Consider the following 27354-nt stretch of genomic DNA (forward strand, 5'->3'; position numbering starts at 1 on the left):
TCCTACTGGGATTTGGCAGTTTATTTCCATGAGCTGATTGTCAACAGTGGGGGAATTAATGACCACGTTATAAGCAGTGTGCATCTGCACACAAGCACTTACGTTTGGCATGTATAGTGTCACACGTGCAATGAAATTAATTACAGAATTATGTGCAATTATGGTTATAAGTGTAACACATTAAGCAGTCTCTTGCCAACTATTTAATGCACGTACTCTCAGTAAACTCATTTTTTTCAAGGATTCACAACTCTTTTCAAACATATACTTCAATTTAAGCAGTTCCTGGAGTTAAAGTGGTTGACTTGTGATTTATACTCTGCTGATGGGGACATTTTTTTTTTTTATTTTCATGTCCTTTTAAACTGCTTATTGTAAAGATTTCTCCCCATTGCAGTGTTTCTTGTGCCACTTCTTCTTACTCTGTTCCCTCATTTTTTAACTGACTTTCCCTTTGTATTGTCCTGTCATTATACGTACCCAGAACAAACAAGGTATGGAACAGTGTCTGCCATTGGTTTGTGTCTTACTGTATTGTGGTTAGGATGGAGTAATTAAGGTGAATAGACCCAGGGTTCCAACACCCCCCAGGGGCAGCCCCAGGTCCTGCAAGAGCAGCTCTGGCCCTGCTGCAGCCCTCACCATGCCACTCACGTCACACTCTCAAAGAGCAGCTGCAATTCCAAGGAGGGTTATTTCATTTGGCACAGAATCTTTTTTAAATGGGTAGCTTCCCAGACTTATGCTGAACAGCAACGAGCAAAATTAACTTGTAGAATTGTGTGTAGAATTATCATGACAAGTGTTCTAGCTGTATCAGCCAGCAACTACATCCCTAAGATGCAATCGTTATTTCATTTTTGTAAGCCCCTTCCCCATTTTCAGATGTCACAGAATGACAGAATTGTAGGGGTTGGAAGGGACCTGCAGAGCTCATCGAATCCAGCTCCCCTGCAAAGCAGGCACTCTACAGCAGGCTGTACAGGTAGGCATCCAGATGGGTCTTGAATATCTCCAGAGAATGAGACTCCACAACTCCCCTGGGCAGCCTGTTCCAGTGCTCCATCACCCTCACTGTGAAGAAGTTCCTTTGTATATTGGTGTGGAACTTCCTATGCTCCAGTTTGTGGCCATTTCCCCTTGTCCTGTCCACACAGACAAATGAAAAGATGGTGGCCATGTGCCTTTATCTCCCACACTTAAATGCTTATAAACATTAATCAGATCCCCTCTGAGTCTTCTTTTCTCAAGGCTGCACAGACCCAGGTCACCCATTTCCTCATAGGAGAGATGTTCCAGGCCCTTTATCATGTTTGTGGCCCTCAGCTGGACTCTTTCCAGACGATCCCTGTCTGTTTTGTACTGGCAGCCCAGAACTGGATACAGTACTCAAGAACCGGATACAGTACCATATACGTATTTTTTACTTCCATAACTCAACACAACCTTCTGTTTGGGAGACAAACAGCAACCTGTTTGTGATACACACCTGCAGCGTGTATCGGTGCTTTTGACTGAGTGAAAATTCATACATTCAAAATATGATTGCCAAGAATATAAAAGGGATCTTAGGCAGCTTCTCTTCCCAGAGTTTCATCACTGGCTGCTGAGCTCATAGACAGAGCTGTGTTTGACGGGGGCAGTGCCTGAGCACTTCACACAAAGTGGCCAAGGAGCAGTGCTGCATTTCTGCATGGCTGCATTTCTGCATGGCTGCATGGCTGCCTTCAGTGCTGCAGGAGCTGTCAGTGCTGGTTGTCTCCTGGCAGTTGGAGCCATTTGGGCTCCCCAGGAGTAATTTTGCAGAAAGCCTAAGAAAAGAGAAAAAGCAGTGTGTTTTTACAGACAGCCTTCTAGGGAGAACAAAGCGCTTCCCTTGATTTCTGCACATAATTTAGGGATAACTTAATTAGCTTCACTGAAGTCATGCTAATTTACCTTAGGTAAAAGTGATTCTCTTTCTCCTTTTGTGGAAAGGCAACAGTGTAAATTTCCTGATGTTAATTAAGACAGAAGCAGACTATACCTTCATGTATTCAGTGCAAAATAAGCAAGACTAGAACACAGCCCAAACTCCAGATTACAATCACTGGCATGGTCATCGTTTGGCACAGGCATCCGCAGCAGCTGGGATTTCTGCAGCTGGCTGATAGAACAGCATAAGGTGGAACGTGTTACAGAGGTGCTTGAGAACTGCGTGGGTTTCTTTCCATGAAAATATCAGAGATTTGGGAAAGCTTTTTTGAGGGGCAGGTGCTACAGAGAGCCACTGTGCCAGGACCGTGGGGAGCTGCGTGGTGGGGTCACCATAGGACATAGAAGGTTCCAAGTTGGAAGGGACCCACAGGGATCACACAGCACCACCCAGACCTGGTGTCAGAGTGGTGTCCCAACACTCCCTGAGCTCCGGCAGCTCGGGGCTGTGCCTGCTGCCCTGGAAGCTGTGCCATGCCCACCACCCTCTGGGGCACAGCCTTTCCCTCACCCCCACCTGCCCTCCCCTGACATAGCTCCATGTGTTCCCTCAGACCCTGTGGCTGTCAGAGAGCAGAGCTCAGTGCTACCCCTCCACTCTCTGTGAGGAGCTGCAGGGTGCCATGAGGAGCTGTAGGGATGCCATGGGGAGCTTTAGGCTGCCATGGAGCTGCATTCTGACATGAGGAGCTGCTATGAGGGAGTCATAGGGCTGCCTTGAGGGATAACTAAACACAAAGACTACTAATACATTTCTGTTATTGTTTCATCTGAGGACCTCTATAAAACAGTGTAAGAGATTATTCTTTCACACCATTGTCTCAAAGTTTGCTGAGGACACAGATGGACAAGTCCTGGTCAAGGGTTGAGAAATCCTTTGTCTAAATCATAGAATCATAGAATTACCCAGGTTGGAAAAGATCTTGAAGATCAAGTCCAACAGCAGCCTAACAATAGCACCCTAACACTAACAACCCTTTGCTAAATCATATCCCTGAGCACCACATCCAAATGGCTCTTAAACACATCCAGGGATGGCGATTCAACCACCTCCCTGGGGAGCCTATTCCAGTATTTAACAACCTTTCTGTAAAGAAATGTTTCCTAATATCCAACCTAGGGACACATATGGACAAGTCCAGGCAAATCACAGTCAGAGTTGATGAAATATTTTGTCTGAAGATTTGCAGTCCAAGGGCAACGATAGAGAAAGAGATAAGCCACAGCTTAGTGGCTGGGAAGCAGTCTTTTCTCAAGGGAGATGCCATCTCGGGGGTTCTGCACATGGCTCTTACCCAAGTACCCAGGAATACCACATTGGCAGAAGAAGGATAAAAAAGGGACCAATAAACATGACATCAGGTGCTTCACAACATGATTCCTGCATGCTGATAGACTCTCCTGGGCCTGCTACCTGAAACTTGCCCCTTCCTCTTGGGCCTGCTCTGTCTCTACCTGCTTGCTGCCTAAGGCCGGCCACTCTGCTGCTGCTCTTCCCTGCACTTTTGCCTTGGGGCATTGCAATGGCATGCAACAGAACACTGCTAGGTCTTGGTGGTGACTATCCCTGCTTTATGCAATTTTTGCTTCTTTCCTATAATTCCTATTGCCCACTTTCCCTTCCCCATCACCCTAATTCATAATAGTTGCCTCCCCTTCCCCATCTCCCTGATTAAGATTTGTAATAAGCTGGTTGGACCACCATTTGAACTCTTTGTTTCTTAATCTCATGTCAGGTATACATATATCAAAGAACCTCCTCTCCTTCCTATGAATTGGAGCAAGACAAACAGCTGTAATAAATAATGGTTTTCCTTATCAACATGTGTGGGATCGCAACCTTCCTTCCTTGCAATTACCCTAGAATAACGATTTTCTGCTAACTCCAAGTGGGCCTCAGCGTGAGTTCCTCAGATCTGAACTTTACTTGAGGATAATCAGGGTTGTTTAATTTCTGAGCAGCAGCTTCACTGAGGTAATTGATTTGTTCTTGAAATCGTGGTTTCAGGGAAATGCTCTTTGTAATTTCCTCAGCTGATATTTCATGTTGTGTAAAATTGCAGCTGTCACACTGCTTTGTATCACAATATGGTTTTCAATGGAAACATATCACCAGCTACAAGTGATTGTTGAAGGAAGTTTAAAAAAGGCACAGAGAAAAAGAACCCTGGAACTGTGTATTCTTTGAAAAGCTATAGAAAAATTCATGGCAAAATACACTGAAGTCTATGGACAGCAACTGTACTAATCGCAGTTCATGGAAGTAATATTTTTTTTGATGAATAATGTATGCAGAATGAAACTTATTCAGTACAGTTCATCCTTTAAACAATGCCTGCAAAGATATGACAAGCAGCTGGAGAGATCTTTGTGGTGTGTGTTAGCCATGAACACAAACTACCAGTAAGCTATTAGGGAAAGTGCAAATCGTCCTTTACCTTACAAAATCTGTGTATTACAGAAACACACAAAAGGCTTAACTGGAGCTCTGCTAGCCAAGCGATGGTACATATTTTCAACATCTATGCCCTTGTGTATTTTCAAAAAACTCCTAATTTGTAGCACTTAGAGACCAAGGCATGATGGGCAATGGGTGGAGTGAAGCAATGCTGCGTGAATGAGTATTGGCAGCTGGGTGAGAGGTGTAGAATGGGTATTTTATTCCTCTATCCAGTTGCCCTCTGGGATGCCAGGCCCTTGGCAGATGGACATGGAAGGACATAGAAGAGACAGAGGGCACAGCTGAAGTGAGGTACATTTTGAGCAGGCACAAGATGACGCTATTGGCGAGAGGATGGCCAGGCACTCTGCCGGAGACCAAGGAAGCTGTGGGTTCTCCATCCCCAGTCAGAGTCGGAGCTGGACTGGCCCAGGTCTGCAGTGGAAGCAAACCTCCAGGCTGGCCACATCTGAGCAGAGGACTGGAATTGCATTCTTCCAAAATTTGTCTAACATTTTTTTTGTGTGTGATTTGCTGTTCTTAAATATACGTATATATTACACATGTTATATAAACATTTAATTATTGTGTATTTGTATACTTAGAATATATCATAGAATCACAGAACAGTTGTCTGGAGGGACCTTTCAAGATCATGTAATTCCAGCCCCTCCAGAATTGATTGCCATGTGCATACTAAATATGTATACATCAGCTATGTAGTTGCTCGTTTCTCAAAGGACACCATGAGTATTGAACTGAAAATCTATCTGTAAAATGGAAGTATGATTGAAAACCACACCAAGATATTTTGAATCCAGTGATGTTTCTTATAATAGAACTAAAAGAAATCAGGCTTGCATGTCACCCACAATCTAACAAAATGTGTTTCTATCACATAATCTCTAATTCTAGGGTTTGACCAGTTTCATTTTATTATTTCAGCTTCTGCTTTTAGCTGTAATGTTTTAAAACTTCCATTGGAGATCTCTTGGTTTGCTTCATTTCATCTCATTCTATTCCTCAGTTTTAGACAGTGACTATAGCAAAGAATGTTTCTGATTTTCCTGAAAGTCGTCATTTACTCACAGTGATTTCTGACAAATGCTCTGTTGTACAGTTTCTTTTTTATGATGATTTCATGGAATGTGCATATCACCATTATTTCCTTTAAGCCATTTGGATGAAGATTTGCTTGTACATAGACAAAAGCTGTATACCTTGGCTTTCTGAGTTTTGGTTGCATTTATCTTGCTTCATTTTTCCATTTAAGGATTACTCCATGTTTAACCAGCATGGAAATAGCACAGAATTTGGAGGTTTATTAATATCTATAATACAGAGCATTTGTGTCTGTCTCATGCATTGAATAAGATGATAGAAATGGGAAAAGATAAATGACAGGATTTTACAACTGATGTAGCAGCTGTTTTTGTGATGGAAAGCAAAGCCATTTCAGTCACTCTTTAATATGATTGGGCGTAGCAAGGTTATGCACTTGAGGAAGAAGTGACAGAGGGAGCACTCTTAATAAGGGACAACTGAATTGTTGTGTACGAAAGAAGTGTGAAGCAGAAAGAGAGCAGTGAGACTGAGCCAGAGGAAAGCCTGGAGCCTGAACCTGTTGAGCGTTAAATCCCCTTCCCAGGAATGTGACTCATTTGTAGCAATCCATGTTCCAAATCAAACCATCAGCAGACACATCTGCCTTAATCAGGGAGTATCTTTTCCAGACATTTTCTGCACTAATGGGACACATTTTCTGTTCATATTTTGATGGACAGAACAGTGCAAAAAACAGTCATCCTAAGTGAATATTTATTGTTGTATCTGACATTATTAAATGCCAAGCAGACATTATTTTACTGCTAGATTTTTAAAAAGATTCAGAAACACTCTGCAGATTAATGCAATTCAAATATAGGTATTTCAAATGCATAGTGATATTCACAGTAATCAGTATAAAAAAAAAATCAAATCAAGTCAAATCAAATCAAATCAAGCATTACTCCTCCGTTTTCACATACTGAGTTTCCTGGTAAGGCTTACAGCGTCAGGATACGATGAAATTATTTAAAAGACCAAAATGAACAGCCACTTGTTTAATTGCTGTAGACTTTTATGCCAGGTTAGACCTATATTTGTTTCATCATATGGGAACAGTCCCATTCTATCCCAGACAGCCATTTTATTGTGAACATTGCTCTGCACTGCGAGACCACACCTATGCCAGAGGTACTTGTTTTCTTCCTACACATTAACTAACTTTGGTTGTTGAGCAGCATTGACACCAGAGGCTGTTGGGCTCCTTACCACAAAACCATTCCTCAAGAGAGGCTGAAATACAGTCTTACCCATCACTCTATGATACAGTGCACAGAGGGAGAGAACAAAGAGGGAGACAAAAAACTGAAAAAGAGAGCAAGAAAGAATATCCTCCATGTGATCTTCTGCTTTGTGTTGATTAATAGCATTGCTTGTTCTGCATGACAGTTACTCCCAGTGTGAACTGATAGATCATCCAGGGATCTTACCCAAGCCAGTTACCCATTAACTCGTAAACAAAGTATAAATATTAATTAATAATTCTTGGTTTTACAAAGTAAAGGACCCATTAAAATCAGGCAGCATGGAGATTTCATTTAGAAACACCTGCTGTCTCTCTGACTAGGCTCCCATAGGCAAGGTTCAGTGCGACGGCAGTGTCTTTTGAGGGTCGTTGGATGCCTGGGAAGCAGCAGCAGCACTTCTGTACCAAAGTGTTTCCCTTCCCCTATGCATATTTTAAATGAGGTGAACGTGCCCTGTCACTCACCAGCTCCATCAGCTCCTTATCTTAGCAGCTAATCTTGCTACAGGTAGTAAAAAAAATTACTGCAAGCTATTAAGTTTCTACTAAAATGTCAAATTCTGTGGAGTCTTGAAAAGAAAATGAGTGTATAGTCCCATTCCAGCTAGACAGATTGAGTTTGGTGTCCACTATGAACTAAAAGATTTACTCTCCAGATTGGCTAATTCCTTGAGCATTAAATGCCCCAAGAAAGGGAGCAAACATACTATTAATAACTCTAATGGCTAAAAAGCATATTATTTTCAAGTGATTTGTTAATCAGCATGAGTTCTGCCTACAGCTATTGCAATCAGTCATTTTTCTCCAGTAGTAGCTAGTGTCTTAATAAGGAACAACAAGGGATTTGGAGGAGCTAAAATTGTTCAGGCTCGAAGGACGATAACAGAAATTATTAACCAACTTGGATAAAAGCCACCAAACAAGATGGGAATACTATTGGAAGGGCAGATTGTAAAGCCTCATTGGAAACAGATAGAGCCAAAGAATGAGTTTGTGAGAACGTCTGTTCCGAAGCTGCTTCCCTCTGATGAAATTCTCATCCATAGTTTAAAATGGGAAGAGGAATTTTCTTGCATAAGACATCAGTGACTCATGGCTGTGGCTGCAGGAGGGACCTTGGATTTCTGGTTGAGCCTGGGGTGATGAAGCTGAGCCTGGAGTCCCCTGCAGTGCCCTCAGAGCTGCCCGCCAGACCTTGGTTGAGTTCTCAGCTAAGCAAACAAAATGATGATAATTTGTTCCTTAAAAAAAGAAGAAGAAAAGAAAAAGAAAAAGAAAAAAAGGAAAAGAAAAAAAAAAGGAAAAGAAAAAAAAGGAAAATAAAAATAAAAATAAAAATAAAAATAAAAATAAAAAGAAAAAGAAAAAGAAAAAGAAAAAGAAAAAGAAAAGGAAAAAGAAAAAAAAAGAAAAAGAAGAAAAAGAAAAAGAAAAAGAAAAAGAAAAAGAAAAAGAAAAAGAAAAAGAAAAAGAAAAAGAAAAAGAAAAAGAAAAAAGGAAAAAAGAAAAAGAAAAAAAAAAGGAAAAGAAAAAAAAGAAAAGGAAAAGAAAAAGAAAAAGGGGGGAAAAAAAAGGAAAAAATAAAGAAGGTTCTTTGCTGTTTATGCTTCTTTTTGTCCTTCAAAGCAAAAAATAAAAATAAAAATAAATAAAAAATTTGGGCTTGGCCCCAAAACTCCAGCATCCAGGAAGGGTTGTTATGACAGATGTGGTGAGCACCAGAATATCTGTGGGCAGGGGAAGTGAAACCATTGGAAGAAATTGCCCAGAAGTTGTCTAATTAAACAATTTGTGAAAACATTGTTGTCGTTGCCTCAGACAGCCTGGTTTGTGTGAGTAATTCAACGTTGTGTGAAGGCTGGATGAATGAATCTAATCTGTTTGAAGCTTCTGGCTTTATTGGTAACATTTTATAAATAAAATAGCAATACAGAGGGCTGTAGAATCCCAGTGCTCAGGTGGGATGCACATGATGAGATGCAGGTAGTGGACTGTAGAACACCTTCTGGGCAGGCACCCAGCACCCAAAGCACAGGACTGAAGGACACAGCCCAGAACCAACGAGGCCACTTTGCAAAGCACAGATGGGCTTTCTAGGATGTATTTTTTTCTCCTGCACTTTTTAATTACTTCTTAAATCTGGGATCTTTTTAAAGCAAGTCAGGAACATTGAATTACCATTTTAGGTTTTTTGTTTGTTTGTTTGTTTGTTCATTTGTTTGTTTAGAATTATTAAACTGTTTTTATTACATTTTCAGACTTTCTATGGAATAATAAAAATTAAAAAGCTTAGATTGAGAAACAACTCTACAACATTTATTAGATGACTGGCATCTATGAACATAAGATTTCTTCATGAAATTTTGTTAATGAACCCACAACAAGCAGGGGAGCATTTTGGTGCCCTGATGTACACAGGTGGTTTCCCAGCAGGTGGCCAGCACTGGCATTCCTGCAGTAATTGATTAGCTCAGGTGTACAAGTACAGCACTGATTGATTACCTATTAAATAACACTCCATTGCATTTCTTTCAATTATACAACACAGGATAGCTGTTGCCAGCCAAGAATTCCATGATATCAGACATATTGATTACTTATAATTGTTTATTTGCATTTGGAGCTGAGGACTTGGAGCAAACCTCTGTGAATGGCCACGAGGAGCAGGTCTGTATCACACAGACAGTGTGCTGGGCTGGAGGACGAGGGCTTGGATGGGTCACTGGGCTTTGTGACAAAGTACTGTGAACAAAGGGGACAGTCCTCCTGAGCAGGGCTGAGCACAGGATCCTGCCCTGGGCTCCAGGTGGAGACACAGCAGCTCAGGACAGGCTCTGAGGAGGTGGTTCCAGTTGGGGAGGCCCTGCACTGCACACCCACCTGTTGATTTAATGCAGCTGAAAGCTGGCACTGCGCCTTGCATTGCTCGTGCAGTTTTAAACACACACAACTCCCAGATACTGGAATTTTACAAGGCCACATGCACATGTAAAGCAATCCTCTTGCTATTCTGAGGCAAAGGGAAGCTCTGTTCTAAAAATCTAACAGCTCTTTATGGCCATGCCTCTCATCTGATTGCTTTGCATCATTTCTGTGATCTCACTTCAGGATGCATTTTGGTTGGCTGTTTGTGAGAGCTTTTGTTAGTGGTGCTATTCTGGGACTGCATCCAACTTGCTCCTCATCAAGACCTCTGAGAGAAGTTTCCACATGAACCAAAGCCCTTAGAAGTCAGAAGTTTGAAGAGGAGATGCTGCAGCCAGTGAGCGGTGGGACATCCAGGGTCAGAACTATCATTACAGGTACAACAACAACTCCACTGCTGTTCCTACAGCCTAGACATGGCTGGGGGGGGGGGAAAGAAGGGTGGGGAAAGGGGGATCACACATGCCCCATTCTAGCAGCCCCACTATCTGTACCAGGTTGGCAGAGGCTTGAACCCCCTGAGCAGTGCTGGGTCTGCTGGCCTCTGACACACTCCTATCCAGGGCTGACCTCCAGAACAATTCGGCATGAACAGGGGCACCCAGAGCATCAGCAACATAACGAGAGGAGGGGTTGTTCTACACATGCTTCTTTTTCTGAAGAAATCTTTTCGCCATCATCTCCCAGTGTGCTTTTTTTTTCCCCGCAAAGCTGTGATCAAAGTCTTCAAACATATGGCTCCATGGCAAGGCAAGGATTTCCACAAGCTCCTGGACTCATCCTACCGCTCCAGACATCAGCTTCTTGGGCAGTCATACACATGGCTGGGATCCTTTGGGCTGTTTCTACAGAAGGTTGCAGCACTACATTACAGAGCCGAACCACTGCCTTAGGAAAACTATTCAGCAGAAGCAGCTAACTAGTGATAGGATGAGAAGTAATGGCTTCAAAGGTGTGCCAGAGGAAGATTTAACAGCCCTACAAAGTCCATCCTCCTGAAGATAAGAACAGGGGAGAGACCTGAAGAACATTCAGAGCCATACCAGGACTGCATGGTGCAGTGCAGCACAGTCAGGGCGCTCAGCATGGCCACAGTCATTGGGCAATTCCCAGCCCCAGCACCAAGGACTCAGGCTGTGCTGGTGCTACAGAGTCATGAGAGAAGCACTGCAACAGTGGGAGCTCTGCACAGGGGCTGTGCTGAGGGGTGGGCTGTAGGAATGCAGGAGTCATGCAGCCGCAACATGTGTTGGTAGCCATGGCAGGGGGGGATTTGATTCTGCCAGAAGCATCATAGCAGGGTACAGCTCAGGTATGAGGAGACAACAAGGTGTGTGCTGCAGAAGACTGCAAGAGTAAGAATTCATGAGTAGCCATAGTTATACATCTTGCTGAACAGATTCATTTCCCAATTTTAAAATGGCATTTGTTTTGTCATGTTTCTCATCACCATTAGTGCATAATGGGGCACTGTGCATCAGTTTAAATGAATTCATAATGAGTGCTGTAGCAAGTCTATTGAATAGGAGATAAATAGGTGATTATTCTGACTCTGCTCTGATGAATGGGATTACTTATGGAGTTATGTGCCACTTCCACAACCTTTTATGGAGAGAGATACCATAAATCAGAGCAGACTGGGTGACCCATTAGATGTCATAGCCAAAAAAGAGGAGGACTGACTACAAGAAGTAAACCAGAAAGGACTGACAATGCTAGATGCCAGCTAGCACAGATCAAAGAAGACTGATGAAATGTGAAGACATAATGTGGAGACTTGGGTGACCAGGACCCTCTTAAGGGAGTAATGTAAGGATGCAATGAGAAAAGGAAAGAAATGAAGGACTTGAGACTGGTACAAGGCAAGCTTTAGGAGAGTCATGGGCACATTCACAGGAAGGTGCATCCTTCCAGCATTTCCCTCTGGGCTTGAGGGAAATGAAATTAATGGTGGGGAAAGGAAGGGAAAGAGCAGGGAGATGCCGTAATATGTATGTTCACTTTTACACAAAGGTAGAAGAAATGAATTAGTGAGAATTTAGCAATGATATCTAGAAAGTTAGAAGGTAAATGATGTGAAGTGGCCACAGATGTATGATTATTTCCTGAGGACATCAGCTGAATGGATGATGGATATTGTTGCCCAACATTTAAAGAGGGGATGCAGGCTGTAAGAAACACAGAAATGGCTGTGCTTTGGACAGATGATCAGGAACAAGGGAGAATGGACCTGAGGTCCTGGAATCAGAGATGAGAACAGATATCTTGGGTGGAAGGAACACAACAGACAAGGTATAACATCCAGGACACAGTCTGACCTGCTAGCATTAAGAGAAAATGGCATGAGTAGGAGGAGGTGCTGGGCATAAAGTGTGTGATTTGTACCATACAGGATAATAGTTCTGAGAAAAGCACTTCACAGGGAGCATGTCACATTGCAAGGCATCACAGGAGACAGGTAAAGCTGTCATTCAACTACTTACAAAGGCTGACAAAGATAAAGAAAAATTTTCCAAAGTACCCTCTGAAAGCAAACTAAAACTCAATTTCAGACAGCTTAACGATATTTCATCACGTTTTTGTGGACACTGAAGCATGATCAGAACTAAAATTCAACTTGGTTAAGAAGTGAGAAGAGAGATGGGAGTTCCTAGGAAGAGCCCGGCTGATTCATCTGCACTTTGATGCTGGAAGGAGAGCTGATACTAATGTGCAATGAGTAGTTTTGGGACAGTCTCTGGAGATACAGAAAGATCGGCTGAACTTTGGTGGCAAGGACATGCCCCAGGGAACCACCATGTGCCAAGGGAGAGGGGACTCACATCAGGGGATGAGGTCACTTCCCACTTGGAGAGATTTGTTTCACATTTGAAATATTGTAATAAAAACTCTGAAGTTTTTGCTGTGCTGTAAGAGAGATCCTTCTCATATTGGCAATTGTGACATTGTGGGAAACTTCTAGAACAGACTGGGAACAGGTGGTCTAAATGGCAGTGCGGGCTGGCCACAGGATATGTAGCATAGTCTCTGGTGCAAAAAGTAGCAGTGACTTTAGTTTGGCAAATAGCATGGGTGGCATGGAAAACCTGAAACCACAGAAAAATGCTGAATCATTAATAGTAACTATAAATGACTGGAATGAGTGTATATAAGGGAGAACTCATACATATATTTTAAGAAAACATAAGCATTACTGTACAGGCCTTACTAACAATGAAGTTTGGTTGTATAATGCTGAAATTTTATGTTTGACTAAGAGATTCCCACAGGAATGAAAGTAGAGAAGGGTTACGGTTGCAGTCAGTGACTGTCTGGACTTAATGAGCCAGAAGATATGAACAGAAGAGCTTCTGCGTCAACACGATGAGCCACTGGTCAGACTCAGTATGGATCACATTTGAGTCCCAAAGGCACTGAGCAGTGTACATTCCTCCAGTGTCACAGGCTGGGCAAACTGCTCAGATGTTTTCCTTCTGGATGAATGTCAGTTTTCCAGCTGCAGGGTATATCCCATACTCAGAGAGTCGGCCTGGTATTGTCCCCCATAGCACTTCTGACCAGAGCTTCTGTCCTTCCCAAACACTGCTCTAAATACATGTCTGGCTCCTGACCCACAGAGCAAGTGGATCGCAGTCAGACTGCAGTGATATGCCCCCACCTGGAGATGAGCAGGATCTCATGGTCACAGCAGGAAATACCCCAGACTGCCAGCACCCTGACAGGCAGAAAAGATGTTCAGGCAGAGACAGACAGTCAATGAAGTAGTCCCTCAGAGACTGAATACATGTCCCAGGTGTAAGGGATACTACAAGAGGACCATGAGAGATTGCTTGACAAGTTGGCAGTGCGGTGCTGCCTGAGATGGAGCTCACATCTCCTTACTGAAGGAGTGACAGATACGGTTAAAAAGAGTTGGAAGATGCACATTGCACTGTGTCCTAGGGTCCTAGCAGCAAAGACTGCCCTTATTTCTGTTGTCAAATACACATTCTCCCCCAAGGGCAGCTGGTATCTTACATATGCCAAGCACTCAAAAATGCCGCTCTGTCACCGTGTCATGGTCTGGTCTCATAGAGAAGTTTATTAGAGTGCCTCTCTATTCTTCAAAGAATAACTCTGTATCATTTACAGAAGGCTTAGGAATGCCATGTGTAATGTGTGCTTTAAGTATTTGTTTGTTCTTACTTGTGCATGGCTTTTGATGTAGGTCTACCCATTACATAAAAGCCAGTAAGCTAGAAAAGGATGAAAGAAAATGAAATGGTCTGTATCATATCATTCTGTATAGTATTTGTGTATACTGAATATTTCATTTATTCTGTAATCTGCAGATAGTTTGAAATTGAAAAGCCAGGCTATTGCAATGGCAGCCCTTTTGTTCTTGGAATGAGTTTGGCTTACTCAAGCAAAGCAAGTGAGCACCTGATTAAAGGCAATATCTATCTTTAAGGAAAAAGGCTGTCATTCTGTTGAGCTATTGAGCAACTCCCAAATTTATTTAGCACTGTACATGACAGGAGCATGAATGGACTTCTTCCTGTGAGATGCAGTCACATCCATGGCAAAGTCAAGTTTCCACTGTCCTGTCACTGGAGGGGAGCCCAGGAGCAGTGGGGGCTCTGGGGCATATGCAGACACAGCACTTGGGATGTGAGCACACAGAGCAATGCCCAGAGTCCATGGGGTAGGAGAACCATACTTAGGACACAGGTTCAGGGAAAACCCGAAGTGATGTGCCAGAAGAAATACCACATGGGTAGATGAGTGGGATGTGCAGCCTCAGAGCAGTAATCCTCGGGGCTGGAAATGAGAGGATCTGGATAGGAAATGTCCCATCCCTGGAGACAGCCCTGGGAAACCTGATCTAGCTGTGGATTTCCTCATTCACTGCAGGGGGGGTTGAACTAGATGGCCTTCAGAAATCCTTTCCAACTCTAAGGATTCTATGATTCCAAAAAGGAGAACCAAGTCACAGAAAACAACCCAGTGCATGGGATACTGGCTGAGCAGGACCATAGGCAACCCAGTGCCCTCAAAGTCTATGGTGGTAAGAAACTCTTTACTCACTTCAATATTCCTGGAAATCTGGTGTTGTTCCTAAAATGCAAAGCATGGCTGAGATTTCCTGGAATGAGAGAAGAGAGTGAATGTCTGGAGAACAAGTGGTGCTTCCCTCCTCCCATATATATACATATGTAAATAGCTTGTGACCCTGAGAAAGGCAATTCACAAGGAAAAGTGAAGAAGATACATAAAAACCTTTTAATCTTAGCAGGAAAAGATGCATTATGGAGAATGATCAAAAGTGTTCTTTCCATAGCAAGAGCTTCTATTTTATTTACTTACTTCGGTTTAAACAATAACTTGTTGCTTTCTTATTTTTGAGACAAGATGTAGAATTCAGAACTATGATGATCAGAAACGTGGTTAATATTCAGCACAAAAGTGCAGAAGGCTGATTTTTTTCACTGTGAGAACTTCACACACCCCAGCACTTCACTGGAGGCTGCTAACCCTGCAGACAGTCCCACAGCCAGAGTAGCACCGCCCCTCATCTGCTGGGAGGGGCACTTCAAGTTCTGAATGCTGAGGTACAAGTAACCAAAGAGCACAAGGAAGAGGAACAATCCCCACCTTCTGGAATTCGCACCCAGCAGGGGGCCAAGGCACTCTAGGACTCCTCTCTCCACTCATTGCTTCCTTGGCAGCTGGAGAAGAGAAGGAGAGTCACAAGGAGCCACGTGAAAGCACTGCAGCATCTCTCCAGACTGCATTCATCAAATCCCACAAGCTGAACCTAGCTCTCTTCTATAGCGTGAACTGTGTGCTCAAGAGCAATGCTCTATGCAGGCAGGATGCAGAGGCAGGTAGTCAAGTAGAAAAAGATGGACTGTACAGGATTAGCACAAAAGACACCAAGCTGAGTGGTACGGTTGACATGGAGGAAGGAAGGGATGCCATTTGGAGGGACCTTGACAGACTTGAAAGGTGGGCCCGGGTGAACCTAATGAGGTTCAACACAGCAAAGTGCAACGTTTTGCACTAGGGCCAGAAGAACCCCAGGCACCTGTACAGGCTGGGAGGAGTTGTCCTTGAGAGCAGCTCGGCAGAGAAGGACCTGGGGGTCCTGATGGATGAGAAACTTAACATGAGCCAGCAGTGCGCTCTTGCAGCTTGGAAAGCAAATGGTATCCTGGGCTCCATCAGGAGAAGGGTGGTCAGCAGGGATAGGGAGGTGATTATCTCTCTCTACTCTGCTCATGTGAGGCCCCATCTGGAGTACTGTGTCCAGGTGTGGAGCCCTCAGTACAAGAAAGACATGGAGATTTTGGAAAGGGTCCAGAGGAGGGCCACGAAGATGATCAGGGGGCTGGAGCACCTCCCCTATGAGGACAGGCTGAGGGAGTTGGGTTTGTTCAGCCTGGAGAAGAGAAGGCTGCGGGGTGACCTCATTGCAGCCTTTCAGTACCTGAAGGGAACCTGTAACCAGGAGGGGAGTAAACTCTTTGAAAGGACCACTAATAGCAGGACAAGGGAAAAAGGTTTTAAGTTGAAAAAGAGGGAAGATTCAGGTTGGATGTTAGGGGGAAGTTCTTTACTAGGAGAGTGGTGAGGTCCTGGAACAGGCTGCCCAGGGAGGTTGTTGATGCCCCGTCCCTGGAGGTGTTCAAGGCCAGCTTGGACGGGGTCCTGGGCAACCTGATCTAGTAAATGTGGAAGTTTGGTGGCCCTGCCAGGCAGGGGGGTTGGAGCTTCATGAACCTTGAGGTCCCTTCCAACCCGGGTCATTCCGTGATTCTGTGAAAAGAGACTGAGTTGGGGTATCTGAGATCCTCATGAGAACCAGCAGTCAGATCTGGCACACCCAGACCAGTCTGGTTACAAGAGAGGGGAAGAGGCCAGAGAAGTCCCATTTTTAATCTCACAGGTTTTATAGGATTTTAGGCAATATCCATGAGATTTTATTGAGCAGAAAGAATTTTTACATTTCTGATTGCAACAGTTTCTGAGATCATTCTGCTCAAATCTCATCAGACCTCTGTATTCAGAAGTTCATCTGCTTGCAGAAAGTGATCAGACTTCAGCAAAGTGAGAGTACAAATGGGAGGAAACAAACATGTCAGCTAATGGACAATGGAGCCAGGAGTCTTAGCAGTAATCAAAGAAAAGCACTGTGAGCAGTGCAGGAAAGTGACATACCCCTCTCAATATTATAGATCAGCTTTTACTGAACTCAGCAGAGCTGTCTCAAGCTTTAACTCCAATGATATCTGCAGAGCTATCACTACTTTCAGTGTACCTTTCAGTGAAGGTGAAATAACGTCCACAAAGAAAGTGTAACTCCAAAGCGAAAGGCTGAGCAGACACTTCATACAGAAGCACAGCTCCTGGCCCATGCACTACTCACTGCTTGGTCCCACTGGGTGCAGGACTCACCTGCAGGCCAGACCTAACACATCTGGCAAGCACGGTTCATCAGACTGCTAATGGAAAGCAAAGCTGCCCATTACATGCTCTCTGATGTGCTGCAGATACAGAAAAATGAACATATAAAATAAGATCACTATCAACTAATTTCCCATTGGTGTTTTTTGGTTTTTTTTTTGTTTGTTTGTTTTTGTTTGTTTGTTTGTTTTTTAAATAGAGAAAACTCTCTGGAGAAGGGAGAAAGAATGTTTAAATATTGATTTAATACAGAGAATGGTCTGATGGTAATACATTTTCAGAAACACTCTTAATGGAAGGCTCCATCACAGTCATACACTGCTTCTAACAAACGCTTGGGCAGAGTGTTTCTCTCATTCCTGAGGTATAAGCACACAGAACAAAGCAGAAATTTTTCTCTAACTCCATAGTTATACTATGTTCCATGGGCTGCATCTGGCCTGTGGATTGTTGTTCCTGATCTATATGTTATTTTACCTCACTTTATATTATCTTGCTCCTGTTTCTTTAAGATATTCCATATTTTAAAATGTCATGTTTGTGTCCTTTAGATTTGGCATAAGAAGCAGCTGGAACTGGGCTATCTCCTCTAGCTGAAGTAGGGCTCATTTAACACAACATATTTCACTTCTTCCCATATGCTGCACACCCACAGCATTACACAGCTATTTTTCCTCCAAGAGAAAGCACACCCAACTCACAGCCTCCACACCTGTTTTAGCTCCTGTATCCAGACTAATCAAAAGAGGCTCCACAGAAGATAAGAGAGCAGTCAGACATCCTCTGTTTACTGATTTACACATCACACAGCCTAGCCTTGTGAAAGCAATGTTGAAGAAATGTAATCGGTTTATTTGCACTGTGACAGCCGCGTAAACCACAGAAAGAAATGTGACAAATGAAGCCATCAGCTGTGCTGTGCAGGGAGTGAATACATTACACTTCCAATTACCAAAGTAGATAATACATTCCTTAAATAGGCTGGCACTGAAGCCCAGAGCCATTGTCATGGCACCACTGAGCATCCCTAGCAAGGCACTGGGTGAGAGCACTTCCCCTGAGGACAGGCCCCAGATGAGGCAGGAGGTGATGGCCAATCTGGGCTCATGAGGTGCTATCAGGGATGGGGCTGACACCACACATAGGGGTGGCAGGAGAACAGGGGCTACACAGTGCATATCACTGCTGGAGCAGTTGGGGTTGCTGTATGGAGAAGTCCTGGATCCAATGATCCTGACATCAGAGATACTCTTGTGGCATTTAAACTGATAGGACCCATATACAAAGCGATTCAGGCAGCTTTTGCTCATTAAGGGATACAGTGTGGTACACAGCAGCCCTGAAAAATCTCTGCTTCTGTCTAGCAAACACTAAGGGCCTCTGAGCCACTAATCTGACTGTAAAGTTAAGAAGTTAAAGCATAGTGCCACTTAACCTTGCTGTGAGGAGACTGCATGCCTTCATGCATCTCAGCAGCTATGCTCCTTGGTGCTCTGTCAGTGAACCCCATGGCTATGCAGTGCAATGGGCACTATGTGCTTGGGGCTGCATGGACACTGCACCCACCCGTCTGAAGTAAGAACCCTGACCTCCTAGTAGCCACCCCATGCCCCCATCTCTCCAGCTCCTGAATTCTTCTTCACACTGCACTGTGTTCCTCCAGCTGGGACCCACAGCTCAGAAACTGGACAAGAAATGTCAGAGCCATGTGGATTAAAAGGCACCTCAGGAAATTCCCCTGCTTTGTACAGGCCAGCAAAAGTTCTGCTGCCACCGAAGTTGTCATTGGCTGTGGGGGGTGGAGGAGGGGGGAAGGCTGGGCAGTGTTTCTAGAGGCACACAGCATACTTGTGCTGCTCACAGCAAAGAGGACCTTAGAGAGACTGAAGCTGTGCAGCCTCTTAGCTTCTCGTTTCATAACCCATTAACTTTACAGACACTGTCCAGACTGCCTGCTCCAGATGAAAGGTCTCTGATTATCTTTCCAGGTAAATTAATGCCTGACATATTTTGTTATTAGGCTTTGAAAGGCCTAATAAATAAATTTACTAGACAATTTCTTCATTCTGTATTGCAGTTTAAACCAACAGACAACAGCAGAGAAATGGTTCATTGAAGCTAACTGCCAAATAGCTGGTATCATGATGCAAATCAACCCTGAACAGTGCCCAGCAACACTTCTGGTCCACCTCACAGCACACAAATACAACTCCTGCACACTGCCTTCTTTCTGCACAGGCTGCTGCAGTCTCCATTCAGCTGAGCAAAGGCTCAGAGCTTCTGTCCTCCCCCTATCAGTACAGTTATCCCTCACTGGGGGCACAGAGCACGTACAGTCCAGTGGTCCAGTGGAGAGGCCACAGCCCCCAGAAGTGTGAGGAAGGGACTGGGCTGCACCACAGCAGAGCTGGGTGCTGTGCTGGGAATCATCTTTTCTAAGCTGATATTGCAAATGGACCACTGAGATGATCCCTCATACATCAAAGCCTGAATTCCCATTAGCTGTTGAAAACTATTTAAAAATTACTCTCAAAATACTTCTCCTTAGTTCAAAAGTAGACAAGGCAGATATTATAGATGTCAGAGAAGACACTTCTTTATTCCCAGTGGAAATGTTATTTGTACCTTCTAAACACCAGAGCTATTACAATAAACAATTCCATGCAAATAGGAGATATTTATGAGCAAAGAGGCACTCATGGGAATGAAATTATGAACACAGGTTCTTATTCTTAAAATAGTCCCTATTTTATGCAGATTAAAATTCTCCCTTGAACTATTCCCGTCCCTGTTCCCACCCCAGCACAGGTCAGGAGGAGTCAGCCCCAGGCCATGCCACCCAGCCCCTGCCTGGCACAGCTGGGCTCCTACCAGCCGGATCACCAGCTGCTCCAGGCTGCAACCAAACCTGCTGCCTCTGGTGTGCCTGTCATGCTTATCACTGGTTAACAGGCCAAGAGAAGCTGCTGAACCAATGTTCTTGGCCTGTCTCACAGCAATCTCATGCAAGTCTCAAGTAGTAGTAGCCATAAATGATTAATTTTCAGCAACATGAGACAGGACTCCATCTGCATTGCTCTATACCATGGCCGTTACTATATTCTGTTCTACAAGATTTAGTATTAGCCTCATGCATCTGTGAGAAAGATTAAACAAACAAAAAAAAAAATAAAAATAATTAAAATATCAACCAACACAAATGACCATGTCTAACTGAGAAGCAATGATTTTGAAGGAAATGAGTTTTAAGATACCACTGAAAGTTGCTAACAAATCTGAACCCTTACAAATACATCATCAAAATGCATCAGGAAGAGATACTTCTACTCAACAATTCCATTTGATTGTTTTGAATTTGGTTCTAGGAAGGCTGTTTTTTTGTTGTTGTTGTTTGTTTTTTTGAGGGAGAAACAGAAAGAGAGAGGAATACTTAAACAAAATATCTTGATAATCCATGAGCTTATGTTTGGAAGAAAAAAAGGGTACTTTGAAAGAGTGACCTTACAGCAAATTTGCCAGTAACAGTGGTATTTCCCAGGCAACCAGCACTGCACGTGCCCTCAGCTCTGCCCTGGGCAACAACTGGCACAAGCAGGTCAGGACCTGGGCAGCAGACATCCACACTGCCATCAGGCTCCCACCTGAGGGTAGCCTTCCATCCCTCCAAGATGGTTTTTACTTGGGCACCTGCATCTTCACTGTAGAACATGTGCTCAGCTTTGAAGTCTATGGAAGGGGGTGACTTTTTCTGCAACATAGCCATAGCCTAAAAATGAGCATAATATAATAACCACATGAACTTTGTTCTTTAATACCTTTGGTGTTCTCAAAAATCATGCTATTCACAAATAAAAGCACAGTTGACAACATCAAATTACCAAAAGGGAATGAGCTCTGAACATAAACAGAAGCTGGGGGACACAAATACATCTTGATACCTAAGGACATTTTGTACAGACAGAACAGCTACATTCCTGGGACGGGGACATGAAATTAAATGACTTTATGTAGTCAACTACAACTCTGTATTCACAGACAGGGAACAACTGGACATTGCATTTCACCATGCTGGAGTGGACAAGCTGTTCTCCCACACCGTATACTCAGACCTTTCTACTACCACAGTGTTGCTCATCATTCTCTTCCCTGCTTGCCTTGCTGACCCAGCACCTTGCTGTCTTGGAGATGTGTAAGAAACATTCCTTGGAGACAGTAACTACAAGACAGACAGAGCTCTCCAGTTAAACCTTCAACTTGACAGCTTTTCCCACTGGAAAGACCATTTTGTAGGTCCTTTCCAACCTTGTGATTCTATAAGTCTATGAAAGGGCACAGTGGGAATAGCACAGTATCTCCTGGGCTCAAAGGACCCTTTTAACTCCCAGAGCCCCTGCAAAAGGCTTGGGAGTGTCTGTCACACTGCATCCTTATGGTTGTTCTCCCACAGCAAAGAGGTGGCTTGGTTGATGATAGCACTGTTGGATTAAAGCTCACTGGCCTTTGGTCACTTACACTGCACCTGGTACTGAGCTGGTGTTCAGAAGGGCCACCCACAGTCCCCATTTCTGCCAAGTGGTTTTCCCCATTTATCTGAGCTTGAACTCCTGTATCCATAAAACAGGAATAAAACAGACCTATGCTGTTGTGCACAGAAATCCATAAAGAAACAATGCTGGTTATTGGAAAGACACAAATGCTCTCAAGTATGTGTGCAAAACAGTAGTAAATATTTTAATAAGGTATTAATGGTTGACTTAAATGGCACTATGCTAATCTACAAAGAGCAAGACCGATGTGTCTACTTTCAACACAGGATTCTACACTCCTAATGGTCCTGTAATTTTCAGCTAAAGCCTGTTTCTGGAGGATTATCAATTGTCTCTCATAGGCATTACTTATAGAAAATTCTCAGGAACACTGTGCATATTTTAGCAGAGCCAGAATTATACAGAGAACATGCCTTATTTTCGTATCTATAGGAATAACTGGCTTCTGTGTCATTGTGTGCATAGGTTTTAAATTGTGGATCATCACATCAGTATCCTCCATGAACCTTAAATGCTTGTAAACATTCTACTTAGTAATGAATCTACATTTAATATAAATGTTTTTTTTCCTGAAGTTTATTCTAGGAAGAAAAGAACAGAAATTCTCATAATAAAAAATAAATTGTAGGTAAATCATATTCTTAAACTTCATATACTATTATATTTCATAACTTAAATTCTACAAATCTTGTATTAATTAAGCAAATTTTAAGAAAATGAGATCAAAGCAGAGAGTACACAAAGCCAAGCATTTGTAGTTATAGCCTATGAAAGTCTAACAGTTCTCTCCTTATTTCCTTAAGGTAGTAAAGAGAACCATAAAACCACTGGTTGGAAGGGCTACCAGCCTGTTCAGTTGCTCACACTATGTTATGAACTCTCAGAAAGGCCTGATAAGGCATTGCTCGGGCAGACGATCTGCCCAGAACCAGACGATCTATATTAAAATACACGGCCTAACGCCATTGGCACCGTCTGGGAACCCCGGCTCTCTCCCAGCGGTGAACCGAGCCCAGCCCTGAGCCCGGCACAGAGCGACGGAATTTTCTTCTCCTTTGCAAGAAGCTCCGGAGCTGCTGCGCTCCACGAGTGCCATCTGCTGGCACTGCTGCGCATTGCCCGGGCGGCCCCGGCTCGGCTCAAGGGCAAATTGTTGTGAACTCCCTCGGATAGACAGCTATGTTAGCTGGATAATCACAGCTGCGATGCCACCAAGAGGCATTTTGCCATCCAGCTGTAATTCTGTTATTCAAAAGGTAACTGTCAAATCACTGAAATCACATCCAGTTTAATTTAAACCAACTCTCTACTGCCCCCACCCTTTATCTGCAGAAGAAATCAATTTAGAAGGCTAGAGGAAACCTAGAAAAGTATCTCATCGCTTTAGTTATGCCAAGAAACTAAAACCTGTTTTGGTAGTCTCTGTTTCACAGACTTCCAAGAGTATTGTGGAATATTACTGCCTTGGAATGGAAAGATTTACAACCAGAAAGCCTACGAGTTATTACAAAAACAACACATTAGTTAGAGGATTTACTGTTGCAATTAGGCTCTCAGATGTGCGACATTTGGGCAAAACAAACAAACAAACCAAAACAGAAGGAAGTGCAATTGCCATACATACAGACAGCCAGAACAACAAGAATACGTTTTCTTTAACAGAAGAAGAATTGCTGTAGAAGGTAAGTAAAATAGTGAAAGAGAATGGCTACGCTCATGTCAGTAGATTTGAACAAATTATACTGGATATGGCTCAATAAATTTGTTAGCGCATTTCTGTATGGAACATCTGAAAAAAGGTGTATCCAAATCCAGAATTATCTTTAAAATGCTAGCTAGCAAACAGCAAAACTATTGCATTTATCTTACTGAAAACACAGATGCAGCACAAGTCAGCATTACACTGTACACAATCAGGAGGTGCTACATTTGATTTTCAGCTTTCCCCTGGAAATGAACCCACAGATTTGCAGAGAATGACACACTCATAACATCAGGCACTATCCCAATCACCTCATCCAAGTATAACTCAAAACAAGGCCTGACTTGATGTCCTCCGAGTTCATATAGAAACGCACTGCTTCAGTAGTATATTCATAGACTGTAGTCCATGATCCCCCACCCCCCTTCCACACATAAAAGACAGAATACCTTCTAAGATTAATGTAACCAATTAATTGCTGATAGGAACCTCCTCCTTTACCCAGCTGCCTCTGAGAGCATCTGTATTTGAAACACCATGCCAGAACAACTTCATCTCACTTTATAGTGAACCTGTTCTGAGGAACAGATGGTACATAGAGGATGTGCTGCACTGCACCCACAAAAATCCACTGCCTGCAAGCACAGCAGATTAATGGCCTTTCACAAATTATTAGTACATCCCCATTTTTCAGGTGTCAGATAGATGTTGCCTGAAATGTTATTGCTAGTACTCTAGAAATCCAACATCTACTCTATTTTCTTTCTTGTTATTTCTGGCAAAATATGTAATTTATGTCTTCCAAGCCATCTAAACTGCAATGTATTGACAGCCAGACAAACAAATGTGCTGGAAAGCAGATGCAAACAGACACATTCTTAATATATCTATAGTTAGGAAGAAAGAGGTGAAGTAAAGCCAACTGTTGCACAAGATACACTTTGGATTTAGTTCAGAGAAAGCTATGAGGAAGTTTTAATGTCACTTTCTTCATTAACTATAATCTGGTCCACCTGAGGAGAAATGTGGAAGTCAACAAAAGCTAAGGTAAGAGCTTGCTCCTTCAGTCTTCCTGGCTCTGAATGAAAAGAAGAAGAACATACCAAGAAATCTTGCAGAGGAAAAAATAATCAGCTGGGATTTCAGTGAGAATTCCCAAGTGTACCTCAAGTTCAGGTTTCTGGGCATTACTTACACTGAACCCTGTGCAGTCAGATGTACAGTTGGAATAAGGCAAGAATAGTTATGTATGATTAGAATAATACAAGAACAGTAATGTACAGTTGGAATAACACAAGAACAGTTGTAAATAAATAATCAGATGGGATCTATGGGAAAAACTCATCAACTCTGAGGCCTTCAGACAAGATGGAAAAGGTTGAGTCTTGCCACAACGGAGCGATCTCCATAAAGAGATGCTGCCTTAGTGGTCAGCCCTTAAATGAAATCTAGGAGAGATCTCTGTCCTTTTCCTCAAAGGCAATACCAGCTGATCAATAACTGTTCCACACTTTGGACAGCCAGAGCTAATGATATTGTATATAGCTATATAGTATCAACCTTCTATTTCTATCCAGTTATAATCTTATGCGCACTTATTAAAATTAAATTGAATGCAATCACTTACAACTCCTGACCTGAATTATCTCTGCTTCACGTCAGACCTCTTCAGCACAGCACTAGGGATTAACTAGCATTGTAGACGCACAGTATGGGCAAGGAGTCCAGGACATTGAGAGTGTAGCCTCCCTGACTGCTTGGTGTCCCACTACAGTGCTGTGACCTTCCTGACAGCATGAAGAAATTCTGGAACAAGAGAATAGCTTCACTGCATTAGTAATAGTCATTACACTCATTTTTCCTCATATATTTCCCTCCTAGCCTTTAGAAATCTACAGGAATATTTTCAGAGCATCAAGCCTAAACTCATACTTGCAAAATCCATCCACATTTCTCCTGTAATTACAGCACACAGAGCAGTGCTGACAACCTGAAGTCTTTTGAGGCTCCTGTCCCATTGATCTGGACACTAAACAGGGGAAAGCTACTGTGGACGTTAGTGGATTCACAGCTGTATACCCAAATTTTCCTGTGCTCAAACTCATTTCTTTGTTTGGGAAGCTGAAAAGGAATTGAAGAGCATCAGTTAAATATTTCATGTTGTGCTGGAATGTATAATTCATGATCAAATCCTTGAGAAAGAAACAGATAAGATGGAGCTGCAAAAGCTTTAAATGAAGTATTTTCTTTTTGTAGTAAACTGACTGCTGAAAAAGTGCTTTTCTTCTTTTCTATTGGTATTATAATGAGAATTAAAAATGTGATAGAAGTAAGAAATGCACTAAATGGATTTGAACAGTTATTCACTTATACATTTTGTTGATTGATGCAATTAATGTTTTATACATGCTTTTCCAAAGGTACCCTGTTGTACTGAGTTCCTCCACATATCACTACCTCCCATAGGAATGGGATGCACTGGCCTCAACGTTTAAACAACCCCATGTGTTGTTCTTTTATTGTAGCAAGCTCGAGGAGTCACAGGGGCTATTTAGCAGTGCTTTTGGAACACAGCTTTTGGAACTGGTTCACTCCGTTAAAGCTGATGTGGTGGTTTCCAAAATCTGAACTTTCCTCCCCTTCTCCAGCTGGACACCCCTATCTCCCTCAGCCTCTCCTGATAGCAGAGTTGCTCTAACTTCTGTATCTTCTTGGTGGCCCTGCAGTGGACTCTGCAGCAGCTCCGTGTCTCTCTTGTACTGGGGAGTAGAAGACATAAGCAGACTACTTCAGATACGGCCTCACCAGTGTGGAGTAGAGGGGAAGGAGCTCTTCCCTCCTGCTTGCTTGAGCACTGAACTTAACAAAAACACTGGGATATGAACATTTCTTGTTTTCTGGTTGTTGGGCTTTTGGGGTCTGTTGTTGTTTATTTGGCTGGTTGGCTTGGAAAGTTCAATACCATTATACATGCGCTGGTAGGATCTCATCTGATAAACTGCATATAGTTTTGATTACACATATTCAATATAGACTAATTCAGATTGCCATCTTTTCTTGGCTCACTAACAACCAAGATCATAGAACCATAGAATGATCACAGAATCATAGAGTGGCCTGAGTAGGAAAGGACCTCAAAGAGTATCTAGTTTTAAACCCCCTGTCAAGGGGCCACCAACCACCAGACCAGGCTGCCCAGATCCACATCACACTGGAGAATCATTCGGTTTCCAGATTATTTTAAGGAAAAGATTTTAATCCATCGTATTTTCTGAAAACTAAGAATTGATCCTGCTCAAGGAAACAGAAGAGAAAAACATCACCCACAGGCTGCAGATATTTACCTCGACTTCTCTACATGCCATCCCCATGTGCTTTTCAACTCACCTTGCACAGTGACCCTGGCTTTTGTTATGGAGTCCTCTGTCTCACAGGGGTACTCCCCACTGTCCTTGGCAGTAGAGTCATGGATGATCAGAATGGCCCCACTTCCCTCCTGCTGCAAGTCGTACTTCTGGCTTTTACTGATTGCTTTGCCATCCTTGTACCACCTGATGTTCAAATCCGGTTTTGACAGCTCACAGCTCAGGCTGATGTCCTGCCCTGCTGCTGCTGTCTTATCCTCCAGCTGTTTTGAAACCTCAGTAGGTTTTCCTGGAAGAAAACATGCTTTTTGAGTAACATACACTTAGGGTAGGATGCCTCTCTCAAAATACACGCATCTACATGCTGGAGATAAGTTAGAGAGGCACTTGCAACAGACGCCATCCTACAGCCAGCAGTAATCTGCAAAGTACAGACAATAGAATTCCAGGCAGCATTTATTCTCTCTTAAATCTACCCAATTGAGGATGATGAACCATGTCTGAAAACTGCCTCTCTCTTCTCTCCACTCATCACACTGGGAGCCTCGGATGATGCTCTCAGATGCACATGTTCTAGATAGGAATTTGTTGTACAGCTAGATGAT

At 43.0% G+C, this 27354-nt stretch overlaps 1 long non-coding RNA gene across 2 annotated transcripts; it reads right to left on the reverse strand.

Moving 5' to 3' along the window:
* LOC146759199 (uncharacterized) lies at positions 1-27354 on the reverse strand. 2 transcript variants are annotated; one of them, XR_014932236.1, is made up of 3 exons: positions 26772-27354; positions 25022-25190; positions 1-1811 (listed from the first exon to the last, which is right to left on the reverse strand). It is a non-coding gene; the product is annotated as an uncharacterized LOC146759199 (long non-coding RNA). The 2 variants fall into 2 exon arrangements; XR_014932235.1 differs by lacking the exon at positions 1-1811 and having other exon boundaries at positions 23917-25190.

This window comes from Coturnix japonica, chromosome 10 (genome assembly GCF_054131305.1).
Source record: "Coturnix japonica strain WE chromosome 10, WE-NBRP24, whole genome shotgun sequence".
NCBI lineage: Eukaryota > Metazoa > Chordata > Aves > Galliformes > Phasianidae > Coturnix > Coturnix japonica.